This window comes from Rutilus rutilus, assembly GCF_951802725.1.
Source record: "Rutilus rutilus genome assembly, chromosome: 1".
Classification (NCBI taxonomy): domain Eukaryota; kingdom Metazoa; phylum Chordata; class Actinopteri; order Cypriniformes; family Leuciscidae; genus Rutilus; species Rutilus rutilus.
In genome coordinates this window covers 3826382-3840354 of record NC_140209.1, presented here as the reverse complement: position 1 = coordinate 3840354, position 13973 = coordinate 3826382, and positions in this window count along the sequence as shown.

Here is a 13973-nt window from a genome sequence, read left to right as displayed (position 1 = left end):
AGTAATTTTTTTGTGATTCAATGTTTTCTACATAAAATCATCCTACACAATGTACAGAACATTCTGTGAAAATATAACCTTGATATCTTTCATATTGACTGAGTAAGGCCATGTCAAAGATTTTCTAAAATTCTGGCTCAGAAAATCATATTTTTGAGAAATTCCAATTAAAAATAGGTTCTTTTTTAAAACTGCAACACATTTGATCCATAGTTATCCTCCATATGTGCCATATAACACATTAAAGGTGAGATTCTCCCCTTTTTAGTGATATATGACACATCAGTGGAAAAATTCTTAAAGTTTTGTAAAACAGGTCTATTTATTATGATGTGCATGTCCAAAAAGCTAAAAGCATAAAAACATTGAAATGAATGGGGGGGGGACCACAAGAGCTTGATCGTAGCAACAATTACCATGTCAATTCAGTGGAATGATTTGTATAACTTTATTAGTAAAATGCAGTGAAATGTCAATAATATATCAATTAAATAACATAACATTTCTCATTCTCTGAAATTATCATTCTCTTACTGGCCCACGGTGTAACATTGAGTAAATCTGGTGTAAAAAAATAAAAAAATAAAATTTAATTTCAAGGGATAGTTTACCCAAAAACTACAATTCTGTTATCATTTACTCACCCTGATGTTGTTCCAAACCTGTATGAGTTTCTTAAAAAATAATAAAGAACACTTTTCCCCATTGAAATACTTGCAGTTGCAAGAGAAACTGATTTTCAGTTTCACTTTCACATCTGGACTTCCAGCATTCGAAGCAAATTCTTCTTGCTGGTGTTCCCTCTTCATGTTTGCCAGACAAATAGCTTGGGGTTCAATCACCAAAACTGGCTTGTCCTCCTCATCATGTTGGTCACTGCCTGAAAAAGCAAAGATCGTTTTTTTTTCAATTCAAAGCAAGATACCTAAAAACATGATTGCGTAACATGCAAGAATGCGAAGTGGGTTTAATTCCACATTTAAATGATGCATTTTATATGATAATGAAGCATTTTATATGAAAATATCAGAAAATATGTTTTCAGTTTAGTCAGACTGGATCTGATAAATTGAGGGGAGGGCATAGGAACAAGAAACAGCCTATAGGTGGTAAGCAGACTTCAATTCAGAGTGTAATGAAACAAATAAACATCATGCCATAAACGTAATTAATTTAAACTGACTCAATCCCAATCAACAAATGTAATAAACATTTAAATCCACTATTTTTGTATCACAGATATGTGTTAGCATTACATTGGCTGGACACTGACAGTATACATTTACATATACATTACAAAAAAATAATAACAAGAACTTACCGTCAAATTCCTCGTCAGTTTCGTCAAAGAATGTGTCCTGTTCATCATCACAATCATCCTCCAGAAAATAATCCGCAATAAAACCGGTTAAATCATAATTTGGGGATTAAAATCAAGCAAGCTGTTTAAGCAAGCAGCTATTTTACGTTCCTGCTCATACTTTGGTGTCGCCGATGAAGCCATGTCAGATGTCAAAACAACGCATTAACGTTAACATCCAGCAAATAACACGTAGCAGGCAGAAATGTCCTTAAAATAAGTTTAATATTATTGGCAGAATACTGAGCTACAAAACAAATAAGCAGTTCTTAAAATATTGGCTATGACAAGAAAAAATCACCACAGACATCTAAACCCGGCTTAAATCTCTCTCTTTTATTTTCATTGTGTTGACCTGATCACCGCTCGCGGATTGATATTAAAGTCTGTTTTTACTCTTTTTAATAGAAAAGAAGTTTCTGAACCGAATGATATACGAATCAGCAGTGTTGTTGCGCGAAATAAACCCAGAGACAATTGAAATCAATGTTGAGGAAGCCCACGTCCGTTTTTTTTTTTTTTTTTTTCACTAAGTACAACGTAGTGTCAATAAAATCATTAATTTCAGTATTTATCATGTTATAAATGAAAATGTAAGTATTGCATCTCAAAACCATTGGTATAATCTATCATTTACAGCAATAAACACACATGGACTGTTTTTGTCATTTTTATGGCTATGACTAACGCTCGTTAACTCATAATTAGATTCTGCGACTTTAGCCGGGGTTTCACAAGCGGGGTCACATATATATGAAGAGTTTGGTTCTAAAACGCGAGAAACGCCATTTAAAAAAAAATTTAGTTCCCGCAAAAATCTGTATTGTATAGGGTCGGTATTGAAAAGTCAATTATACATTTTACGTAAATTGCGATATCCGCCGTGTTATTCTGTCATGTTTTGGAACCAAACTCTTCATATATATATAGAGCTGCGGCATCATTCAGACACACACACACACATCACTAGTTACATTCAACATAAAGCTTGGAATAAATGTTGGAATAATTTTTTCTTCTTCTGAAAATGCTTCTCCTGAAAACTCCCCAGAAATTGAATATGTTAAAGACTGGTTGAATGCATTGAGTGTAACAGATGATGATGAACCAGAAAACAGAAATGTTAATGTGACAGACAAAGTTGAGATTGTTATGGACGATCTTGTAGTTGAACACCTCCAGAGGATTCACGCAAAGAGAGCTCGCAAGACAGAGAAGAAGGAGAGAAAGATGCTGACAAAGGTCTTCCACCAAGACTCAACCCCCTCGAGACGAACCGATTCATCGTGCACAGCAGTTAATAAAGATTATCAGACAAGTTGAAAGATCAAATAAGAAAATAATAGACATTGCATACAGTTTTATGGCTGAAAATGTAATAAAATGTTCAAGTCAAGTCATCTTCATTTATATAGCGCTTTTAACAATGTAGATTGTTTCAAAGCAGCTCCACAGAGACAAACGTATAATTTAAGGTAACAGAGATTGTTTTGGCTTTATAGCGGTTCTTTAATAAAGTTATTTTCCAGCTAAAGTTAGTTTTGATTGATTCGCTTCCGTCGCAACGATAATTTGTTATTAAATTAGGGGCCGCTAAGACGACACCATTCTCTCTACACAGACTTTAAGCGCGAACCTGTGAGAAACGCTGTCACATGCGCATTAAGAATTGGCTCTATAGTTATGTACGTTTGAATATATGTGCGCAGGTTTGGAATTCCCTACAGACCAAGCCTAAACAAAGTACTGGTGTTTCCTTATAATTTTGATACAAAATTTTATTTTATCAATTCGGGGTAGATACGCGAATTGAGTTTCCCGACGACGCTTTATCTGTAGAGTGGTAAAGGCATCCTCCATAGGGAGAGACTAGTTGGCACTTCAGCACTGCGTTGTCATCGGGTCCAGGCGAAGGTCCATCATCAGATCTGGATACGGCCTGGATCCGGCAGGCTGCGGGAAAACCTCGGGATAAACAAAGACACTAAAATTAGCGTAGATGCCATTCTTCTTATGATGTAACGAGTACATCAGGATTTATGGGAAGTGTTCCCGGTTCCAGCTGACCTAATCTATGCAGCCTAACACTGAATTATAGAAGTCTATGTATTATGTGTATGCTAGGTCAAAGAGATGTGTCTTTAATCTAGCTTTGAACTGACAGAGTGTGTCTGCTTCCCGGACAATGGTAGGAAGGCTGTTCCAAAGTTTTGGTGCTAAATAGGAAAAGGATCTACCGCCAGCAGTCGATTTTGATATTCTAGGTATTAGTAACTGGCCGGAATTTTAAGATCGCAATAGATGTGAAGGACTATAATGCGTTAAGAGCTTGCTCAAGTACTGCGGAGCTAAACCATTTAGTGGTTTGTAAGTAATCAGCAATATTTTAAAATTGATGCGATGTTTAATAGGGAGCCAGTGCAGTTTTGACAGAACCGGGCTAATATGGTCATACTTCCTGGTTCTGGTAAGAACTCGAGCTGCTGCGTTTTGAACTAGCTGTAGTTTTTTTATTAAGCGTGCGGGGCAACCACCCAGTAGAGCATTACAATAATCTAGCCTTGAGGTAATGAACGCATGAACTAATTGTTCCGCAATTGTCAATGAGAGCATATGGCGTAATTTAGATATATTTTTAAGATGGAAAAATGCGGTTTTACAGATACTAGACACGTGACTTTCAAATGAAAGATTGGTATCAAAGAGCACACCCAGGTTCCTAACCGACGACGAAGACTTTACAGAGCAGCCATCAAGTGTTAGACAGTATTCTAGGTTATTACGTGTGGGAGTTTTTTATCCAATAATTAGAATCTCTGTGTTTTCAGAATTTAGTAGTAGGAAATTACGAGTCATCCAATTTTTTATATCAGTTATGCATTTCGTTAATTTTGTGAATTGATAAGTTTCGTTAGGTTTTGAAGAAATAAAGAGCTGAGTATCATCAGCATAACAGTGGAAGCTAATTTCCTAATGATATCTCCTAAGGGTAGCATGTACAGAGTGAACAGCAATGGTCCTAGTACTGAGCCCTGTGGTACGCCATACTGAACTTGTGATCGATGAGACATCTCATCATTTACTGCTACAAACTGATAACGGTCAGATAAGTATGATTTAAACCATGCTAGTGCAATTCCACTAATGCCAACATAGTTTTCTAGTCTATTTAAAAGAATGTTGTGGTCGATAGTGTCAAATGCAGCACTAAGATCGAGTAACACTAATAGACAGACACAACCACGATCGGATGATAAGAGCAAATCATTTGTAACTCTAATGAGAGCAGTCTCAGTACTATGGTATGGTCTAAATTCGGACTGGAAATCCTCACAGATATAATTTCTTTCAAGAAACAGTTGTGAAGACACTGCTTTTTCTAATATCTTTGACAGAAAAGGTAGATTTGAGATCGACCTGTAATTGACTAATTCTGTAGGATCAAGTTGCGTTTTTTTTAACAAGCGGTTTAATCATAGCCAGCTTAAAGGTTTTTGGTATGTATCCTAGAGACAAAGAGGAATTAATGATATTAAGAAGAGGATCTATGACCTCTGGAAGCATCTCTTTCAGTAGCTTAGTCGGTATAGGGTCTAACATACATGTTGTAGATTTAGATGATTTAACGAGTAGTTTAGTAAATTCTTTCTCTCCTATAGCAATGAATGTATAAAATTTTTCCTCAGGGAGGCTACAATGCCCTCCCTGATGCGATACTGTAGTAGACGGTTGCATAGTTATAATTTTCTCCCTGATATTATCAATCTTATAAGTGAAGAAGTTCGTCAAGTCATTACTGCTGTGCTGCTTGGAAAACTTCGGTGCTTGAAGCTTTCTTTTTCGTTAGTTTAGCCACTGTTTCAAATAAATACCTAGGATTATGTTTATTTTCTTCTAATAGGGTTGAAAAATAAGCAGATCTAGCAGCTTTTCTCTGTATGCAGTCGAGCTCTTTCCATGAAATGCGAAATACCTCTAGTTTTGTTTTCTTCCAGTTGCGCTCCATTTTTCTGGCTGCTCTCTTAAGTGCCCGAGTGTGCTCGTTGTACCACGGCATTGGACTATTTTCTTTAATCTTCTTTAAGCGCAACGGAGCAACTGTGTCTAAAGTGCTGGAAAAGAGAGAGTTAAAAGTTTCTGTTGCAATATTAAGTTCTTTGAAGCTATCCGGGATGCTAAGATGATGAAACTGATCAGGAAGATTATTAATAAAGCAAACTTTAGTGGCAGAAGTGATAGGTCTAACATATTTATAACACAGAGTCGACTTTGCAGCCTTGGCTAAATTAAGTTTACACGAGACTAGATAATGATCTGAGACGTCATCGCTCTGCTGCAGATTTTCAATGGCATCAACATTTATTCTGTGTGATAATATTAGATCTAGACTATGATTACGACGATGAGTAGGTCCTGACACGTGTTGTCTAACTCCAATTGAGTTTACAATGTCTTTAAATGCCAAACCCAATGCATTTTTTTCATTATCGATGTGTATATTAAAATCACCAACAAGTACTTAGTACTTTATCTGCAGTCAATATTAATTCTGATAAAAAGTCAGCAAATTCTTTGATAAAATCTTTATGGTGCCCTGGTGGCCTGTATACAGTAGCCAGCACAAATCTCAAACGTGATTTATCATTTATACTATATATTTTTACATCAAGTACTAACACTTCAAAAGAATTATATTTAAAACTTGATTTCTTAGTGGTTTTGAAAATATTACTATAAATTACAGCAACTCCTCCCCCTTTGCGTTTCAGACAAGGCTCATGTTTATAACAGTAATCTTACGGGGTGGACTCATTTAAAGTAATGTAATCGTTTGGTTTTAGCCAGGTTTCTGTCAAACACAGCACATCTAGGTTATTATCTGAAATCATATCATTAACAATGAGTGCTTTTGAAGTAAGCGATCAAATATTCAGCAACCCAAGCTTTAGCATTTGCTCATCTGTATTACAGCTGTTTTTTATTTGTTGAACATCAATTAAATTTTTAACCTTAGTTGGGTTTAAACGTTTTTTGGATTTCCAAATTCGGGGAACAGACACAGTCTCTATATGATGATAGCTAGGTGAAAGAGGCTCTATGTGATGGAAATTTATCTGATCTGTTCAAATGAAGATGTGTTGAATTTGCAGGGCGAGCTCAACCTAAAGCCTAGTTTGAGCTTGGCCTGCAAACTTAAGGGTCATAGGAAGAGAGTGTATGTGTGTAGCTATAGGTCCATGACATGTTTAAGGGTGTTAAAACCACATGTGTTTTTCAAGAGAACTTGGAGCATCTCTTGCTTCACAGATAGAAAAGGTGTAAAGCTTAAGAGGGTCAAAGGGAACAGGGGAACTTTCCATATAGAGCTTTAGGTGTGTGTGCTGCATAAGACAAGGGTGATACGATCTGTAGATAATCTGAATATGTGCTTTCACAAGCTTACGTTAATGAAGGGACTAAGATAAGTCCCAAGCATTACCTTATAAGGGAATTAACTGTACTAAGGCCTTCTTGCAAGAATAAAGTACTTCAAAGACAAGTGGGTTTGCTTTTCACTGCAGTCTCACCACTAAACAGATCATTTCTGCAACAAGCGGGACAGCACCAACATGTGTTAGATGGTTTAAAAAGGCTTGATACATTAACATATACACACACATAAACACATAAATAAATAAATAAATAAATAAATAGAGTTCTTGGAAGTTTTGTTGTTTCATAATCTTGTAAGTGGGCAGTGCTTTTGTTGAACAGAGTTCTTTAGACTGGATAAAAGAGGGTGAAAGTGATTAATAGAGAAGGTTGTATGTGCTTATTACAGTAATAACAGCTTATTACCACCTATAGTTACGTTTTAAAGTCAAGCGCCCTCTAGCGCTGCTGTTAATAATGACAGTGCCGTGTGTACTATTGTTGTATTTTGTACAAATACTATTTGTTGTACTATTTGATGTGCTTTTTTCAAAAAAGCCATATTGCAAAGTAAAGTAAACTCATCAAATTAAATTATTATTATTTTTACAAATACTTTAAATTATAAATAAATCTTTTGTAACAAAAAAAAATAAAAAAAAATAAAGCTTATGCTTTAAAAGCACTGCAGATGATAAAACCATGATTTATATCAAATCAAATCAAATCTTATTTATAAAGCACATTTAAAATCAACCTTGGTTGGCCAAAGTGCAGTACATGAAAAAAAAAAAAAAAACAGAAAAGGCAAAAATGACTAGAAACACGAAAATAAAAATAAAAACGAAGACAAGAAACGCAGTAGAATTACAAAGAATTGAAAGCACAAGAGAAAATATGAGTTTTAAGCACAGATTTAAATTCAGCTAGTGTAGACGCAGTTCTAGCATATAGTGGGAGGTTATTCCACAACTGAGGGCCAGCCACTGCAAAAGCTCGATCACCTCTGCATCGTAAGCGAGATTGAGGGGCAGACAGAAGATGCTGATCTCTTGACCTAAGTGATCTGGGTGGGTTGTGATTGACGATTAAATTTAGGGGCTTGATTACAACGAGCTTTGTAGGTGAAAGTTAAGATTTTACAATTCGATATCGAACTGGCAGCCAGTGTAGAGAGCGCATAATTGGGGTAATATGACCACGTTTACGGCTGCCGGTGAGCAAACGGGCAGCTGCGTTTTGGACCATTTGAATACGAGAGATTGCAGACAGAGGAAGCCCGACATATAGTGAGTTACAGTAGTCCAGTCGTGTGGAAATGAAAGCATGAATGACTGTCTCGAAGCTGTCTCTACTTAAATATGAGTTAACTTTGGCTAGCCGGCGAAGGTGATAAAACTAGCGCTAACTGTGCTGTTAATTTGTTTGTTTAATTTAAGACTACTATCAAGATGAAAAACACAATTTTTTAACGTTGGATGTGAGGTGTGGTGTGAGTCCTTAGGTCAGTACAATTACTGTTAGAGAACTCATTTGAACCAAATAGAATGATTTGGGTTTGATCATCGTTCAATAGCATAAAAAATTATTTGTAAGCCACAGTTTAAGTTGATGAAGACATGCATCTAATCTCTCAAATGCTTGGCTATCTTTGTGTTTTATGGGTATGTAGATTTGGATGTCAAATCTAGTGGTAAGACACACCAAATCTACTCATGATAGTTCCCCGGGGTAACATATACAGAGAGAACAGTAGAGGTGCCAGAACCGATCCCTGGGGCACACCACAGGTGAGGTGGGTCGCTGAGGATGTTTGAGTGCCAGTCGAGATAAAAGGATCTTATGATTAACGAAATCAAATGCTGAGTTCAGATCTAATAGCACTAGGGCTACAGTGTCCCCAGCATCAGTAGTCATGAGAATATCATTGAGGACTTTTAGAAGAGCAGACTCAGTGCTGTGAAGGGTTTTGTAGCCAGACTGAAAGATGTCAGAGATAGAGTGAATGAGCTAATAATTCTGCAGCTGCATAAAAACTGATTTTTCGAGAATTTTAGATATGAATGGCAGGTTGGATATAAGTCTATAATTCTCATATACAGCAGGATCAAGTGAGGGCTTCTTAAGAATGGGAGTCACAGTGGTGACTTTAAAACAGTTGATAATTGTTGATAATGTTCAGAATGTCAGATCCAACAGTATTGATAACCAGTTTTAAAAAGCGAGAGGAAAGAATATCTTGGGGAGAGAAGGTGGACTCAATGTTATTTCCCTGCATGTCTGGAGGGAAACCAGCTCGAATTCGCTCCACTGTACCCAATAAAAAATAGGATCGGGTGCCAGCTTGGGTGGAACTGGAAGAAGTGTAGAAAAAAAACACTGGTCTGAGAGTGGAAGGTCACTGATTTCAATATCAGCCACCGATAGACCGTATGATAGTATTAGATCTAGTGTATGACCGTGACAGTGTGTGGGACCATTTACCCATTAAACATACATTACATTTAAAAAGTCTTTAGCTAAAGCAGAAGCAGGGCAGCATACATGAATGTTAAAATCACCAATTATTAAAATACGGTCATATCTCGTCAAAGCATCCCCCAGGAGATCAGAAAACTCATTGATAAAGTTACTAGATGAAGGTGGACGATAGATTAGCAAGAGTAGAATAGGATAGAGGGAATTTAAATTAATTTCCTGGACTTCAAAGCTCGTAAAAGTGGCCGTTGACAATAAACGACACTGAACATTGTTTTTAAAAATAGTCACGAGTCCCCCTCCCCTGCCGGTTAACCGGAGAGTGTTGTAGCGACACCAGCTCAAAAGAGGGGGAATGGACAATTATTGATTATTAATCATCAATTATTAATTATCAATAATCAATAACCGATACTACTGGTTATCACTTACACACTTTAAATTACCCAAAAAGGTAATACAAAGCCCATATAGTTGTATCTCTATATATAAACAATTAACCACAACGAATTACAATTAATTATGAATATACAGAATGTGTTAATATTTGAATAACTTTCCCCAAATCTTTTGGAATTTTAAAACAAGACATTGAACTTGAAATTAAGAAACTTGAGGTTGAATTTCAGAAATTGATATTGGAAAATTTTGAGACTGTGTTTATCATTTATTTGAAATACTGTGTGTTACTGTTATATATATATTTTTTTATTTAGTTTTTTTTTTTTTTCATTCTTTCAATTTTGCAACAGAACAAACAAATAGAAAAACACACTTACCTTTTCATTAATTAGCTGCATTCCAGTGGTCTGAGTGGTTAATTGGTTTTATTATTTTCTTACGATCGTCTTTGCTAATTTTTCCTCCAAACACGTTGTGCTAGGATGATCCCGTGCTGGCCTCTAAACATTGGAGACTTCAGTTCCCTTTCTTTCTTTTCTTTTTAGTCTAAAACTAAAAACTAAATGATATATTTGGGGGAGGCATGTGCAGAGCCATTTTCTTTTAAATTTTGGTAAATGCCATGATGAAAAACTTTACTTTTTGGGTTTCCAACTCATCAGCCATGGTGTTTGCCACTTCCAGACATTCGTTAAATTGTTTTAATGACTCTGATGCCATTTGTAGATGTTTTTTAAAGAGAAATAATTAAATGATAAAGTTAGACGCATTAATCTGGTGTCTCAGTGAATTATTAAAATACACAGTCAACAAACATCACATGGTGTCAAGAGGAAAACCACGGAGCAGTTGAAGCCTCCTAACTCCATATTTTCAGGAGAGCACAGGGACCGAACCAAACCATTGATGCACACGTCACTCACTTGAAAAATAAGGCGAAAGACTGTGAATGTGGACGATTAACTGATGACTTGAGTAAAATTGTCTGTGGTGTTAACAATGACACCGTGAGAGCTAGGCTTCTCAGGGAAACAGGTTTGACCCTAGCAAAGGCAGTGGATATCTGTCGTGCCAATTAAATAACACAAAGCCATATTATGAAAGTGCTGCATGAAGAAGCAGAAGAGGCTGTGAACAAAATCACCAAGACAAAGTCAACTGTCAGACAGGCGAATGTCAAGCACACGGGGACAGAGAAGGAAGAGTGCACGAGGTGTGGTGACGTACATGAGCCAAGGAAGTGTCCGGCTTATGGCAAAATGTGTAACGAGCGCTCGCAGAGGAACCATTTTAGCCACATGTGCAAAACACCACAACAAAAAGGCAAACCTAGAAGATTGTAGAAATAAGTCCATGAGATTGAACAAGAAGATGCTGAATTGTTTATACGTACCATCGAAATTAAACGAAGTGAGCAAACAGCTGGCAAATGGCTGACACAAATGAATACAGTCTCTACCATGGAAAGTGAAAACAAGAAATGGACTCAGAATTGAATTCAGAATAAACAACTGCAACTGTGACCTTTAAGCTAGACACAGGAGCAGAGAGGAACGTGTGGTCCTTTAAAGACTTTGAGAAAACCTCTGACAAGAAAACACCTCTGAAGAAGTCTGACTGCACATTAGTTACATATTCTGGCCACACGATGGAGACAAAGGGTAAAGTAAGGCTCAAATGTGGTTACAAAGACAATGAGTTTGACCCAGAATTCCACATTGTAGAAGAGGATTCACCAGTAACCCTAGGAAGGTTAGAAACAAGTAAAAATTTCATTGTATGGCTGTACAATGACAATAAAGGAATCAATCAAGAGAAGCGTGCTCAAAACTCGGACTGATTAAAAGAGTGTACAAAGCAGAGAACAAAGACCAAACTGACATTCTGAGTGGATACCAAGATGTGTTTACTGGTTTAGGATGTGTACCAGGACTGTCCCACATACAGCTCAACCCAGATGTTGCTCCAGTCTTAAGACTTAATTTTGTCTTCAGGGAAATCCTGGAAAACTTAAAAAAAGCAATGTATGCAGTTCTTTCCTACCCAATCAGAAAACTCCTTTTCCTCTGTTTCCAGGTACGAAACGATGGGATGGCTCGCCAGTCCAAACCCGGGATAAGAGTCCACAGCCAGGACAGGATTCAGGATCACAGCAGCAATTTTCAGACACTCACAAAAGAGAAAAATAAAACACAAGAAAAAAACCCGGCCTTGCAAAAACAAAGCCAAACCAGGGTCCGAAATTAACTTTTTGGCTCACCTGCCACGGGGACTGGTAGATGAAAAAATCCACCAGCCAAGCATATTTTTTACCGGCCAAAATAATAAACAGCCCTTTTTTTGTCACATACATTCATTTCAGTACTTTTAATTGAGATAATAAGGTAGGCATATTATGTTGAATACAAACATAAAAAATTGTCCAGAGCAAAATTTGAAATGTATAATAAATAAAAATAAAAAAATATAAAATATATATATATATATATATATATATATAAATAATTATTTTTTTTATATATAAATAATTAATTATTATTATTTTATACAATATATATTGATCAAAATGAGAGAAATACAAGAAATATTACTATCATTAGGGTGAAATAATTTTATTTTATTTTTTTGTCAGTTTTGTTTCCTGACTCATGTGCAAGGGATGTACTCGGCTAAGTTACTTACGTAACCTCGGTTCCCTGAGAGATAAGGGAACGAGTATTGCGTTGCAAACGCTATGAGAAAACTAATTTTATCGAGAAAAGACCGGCCATGCATGGTGTGTAAAGCAGAAGCAGCCTGGCCAGCGGCGGAGTATGCACGATCCGCGAGTGCTGAAGACGCTCTGCACGGCTTTGATGAGCAGGACACAAATGGGCGGCGACCGCTTCTTCCAGTGGCGGGAGCTTCACATATCCTTTTTCCTCAGCACCGTCAACAGATAGAGCGTTAACTGTACGTACACACCGCCGCCGACTTGAGCTGCAAAGAAGCTCTGGCCGCCCTGTCAAGGATGCTTGTCAAAAAGTACGGGGAAGCTTGACGCTTGTTCGCTCTGAATAGTGAGTGCGCGCGCGCGGCCGGGGCTCACTCAAGCCTGGTTTATACTCGACGCGTCCGCACGAGCGCGAAGGTGCGCGCGGCAAAAATGACGTCAATGCGGTGTGGGCGGTCGTGCGCGTTGGGTTCGCAAGACCCAATTTCGCCTGGCGGTGTGCGCGACATTTTTTGTAACAACGCGCGCGGCGCCGCATCCGAAGATGAACGACTTCGAGCCGAATCTGGCCGAGCTCGAACTTCTCACCACACCGGCACCCAGTTTGCACGTCTAAATGAGTTGCTTACATTTAAAAAATCAGCATACAATAGCATACAAAGTATTTTTAATGAACATAAAGGTCCATGTTTAATAAAAATGTTCACGAAACTTAATGAAATGTTTAGTGAAATTAGAAAATATGTAAGAGATAGTTAATTTAGTTATGTTTTATACACATTCTCATATCCATATATTTTGTTTTATTGTCACGAGTAATAATCTCAGGGTTTACTGGGTTTTACACGATTATTTTTGTGGTGTTGGTGGCGGTGTACTAAAATAAACACTGTCACGTGTATATAGCTTTCTTCTTCTCACTGCTGATTCCTAAAGGTTTAGAGGACAATTACTCGAGTCGCCCCCTGTCGTTTCAAAGAATAGTACAACGGCGAGCGCGTCAAGTATAAACGCCTCGTCCGTTTGGGGAGGTGCGCGCGCAGTCTGCGGAGACTCGCGCTGCGGAGCCAGGCGAAAGTATAAACAAGGCTTCACTCGCTCTCGCTCTCTCTCTCTGCTCGTAGGAAGCAGAAGAGCGCGTGCGCGCTTACAATTTTATTATTTTGGTATGAACATTCACCCGCCACTGTGGCGGATAGCCTTTAGAGATATACTCGCCAAACGGAAAATCTACCCGCATTTGGCGCTTGGCGGGTGTTAATTTCGGACCCTGAGCCAAACCAATCATCAGTAACTCATTCAAATAAACAGTTTCTAATGACCAAAATGCTGTATCAGTTATTTGGATATAGGCAACACACACATGCTAGTCACCATGTGCTTGATTAACACACTAGAGTCTGTGTACAGAGCTAGCAAAGCTAGCAGCGCATGGCACACACTTCGCAACAGAAAAAATATAATCTTTCAAACATTTAAACATACCTATATGCACTCACAGATTGTATTAGAAAACACTTAAAGCATTTTCAAACATTTTTTATATCACTCATCACTTTTTCAAATGTATTTTTCACATTAAGAGTGCAAAAACAGTATCCACAATAC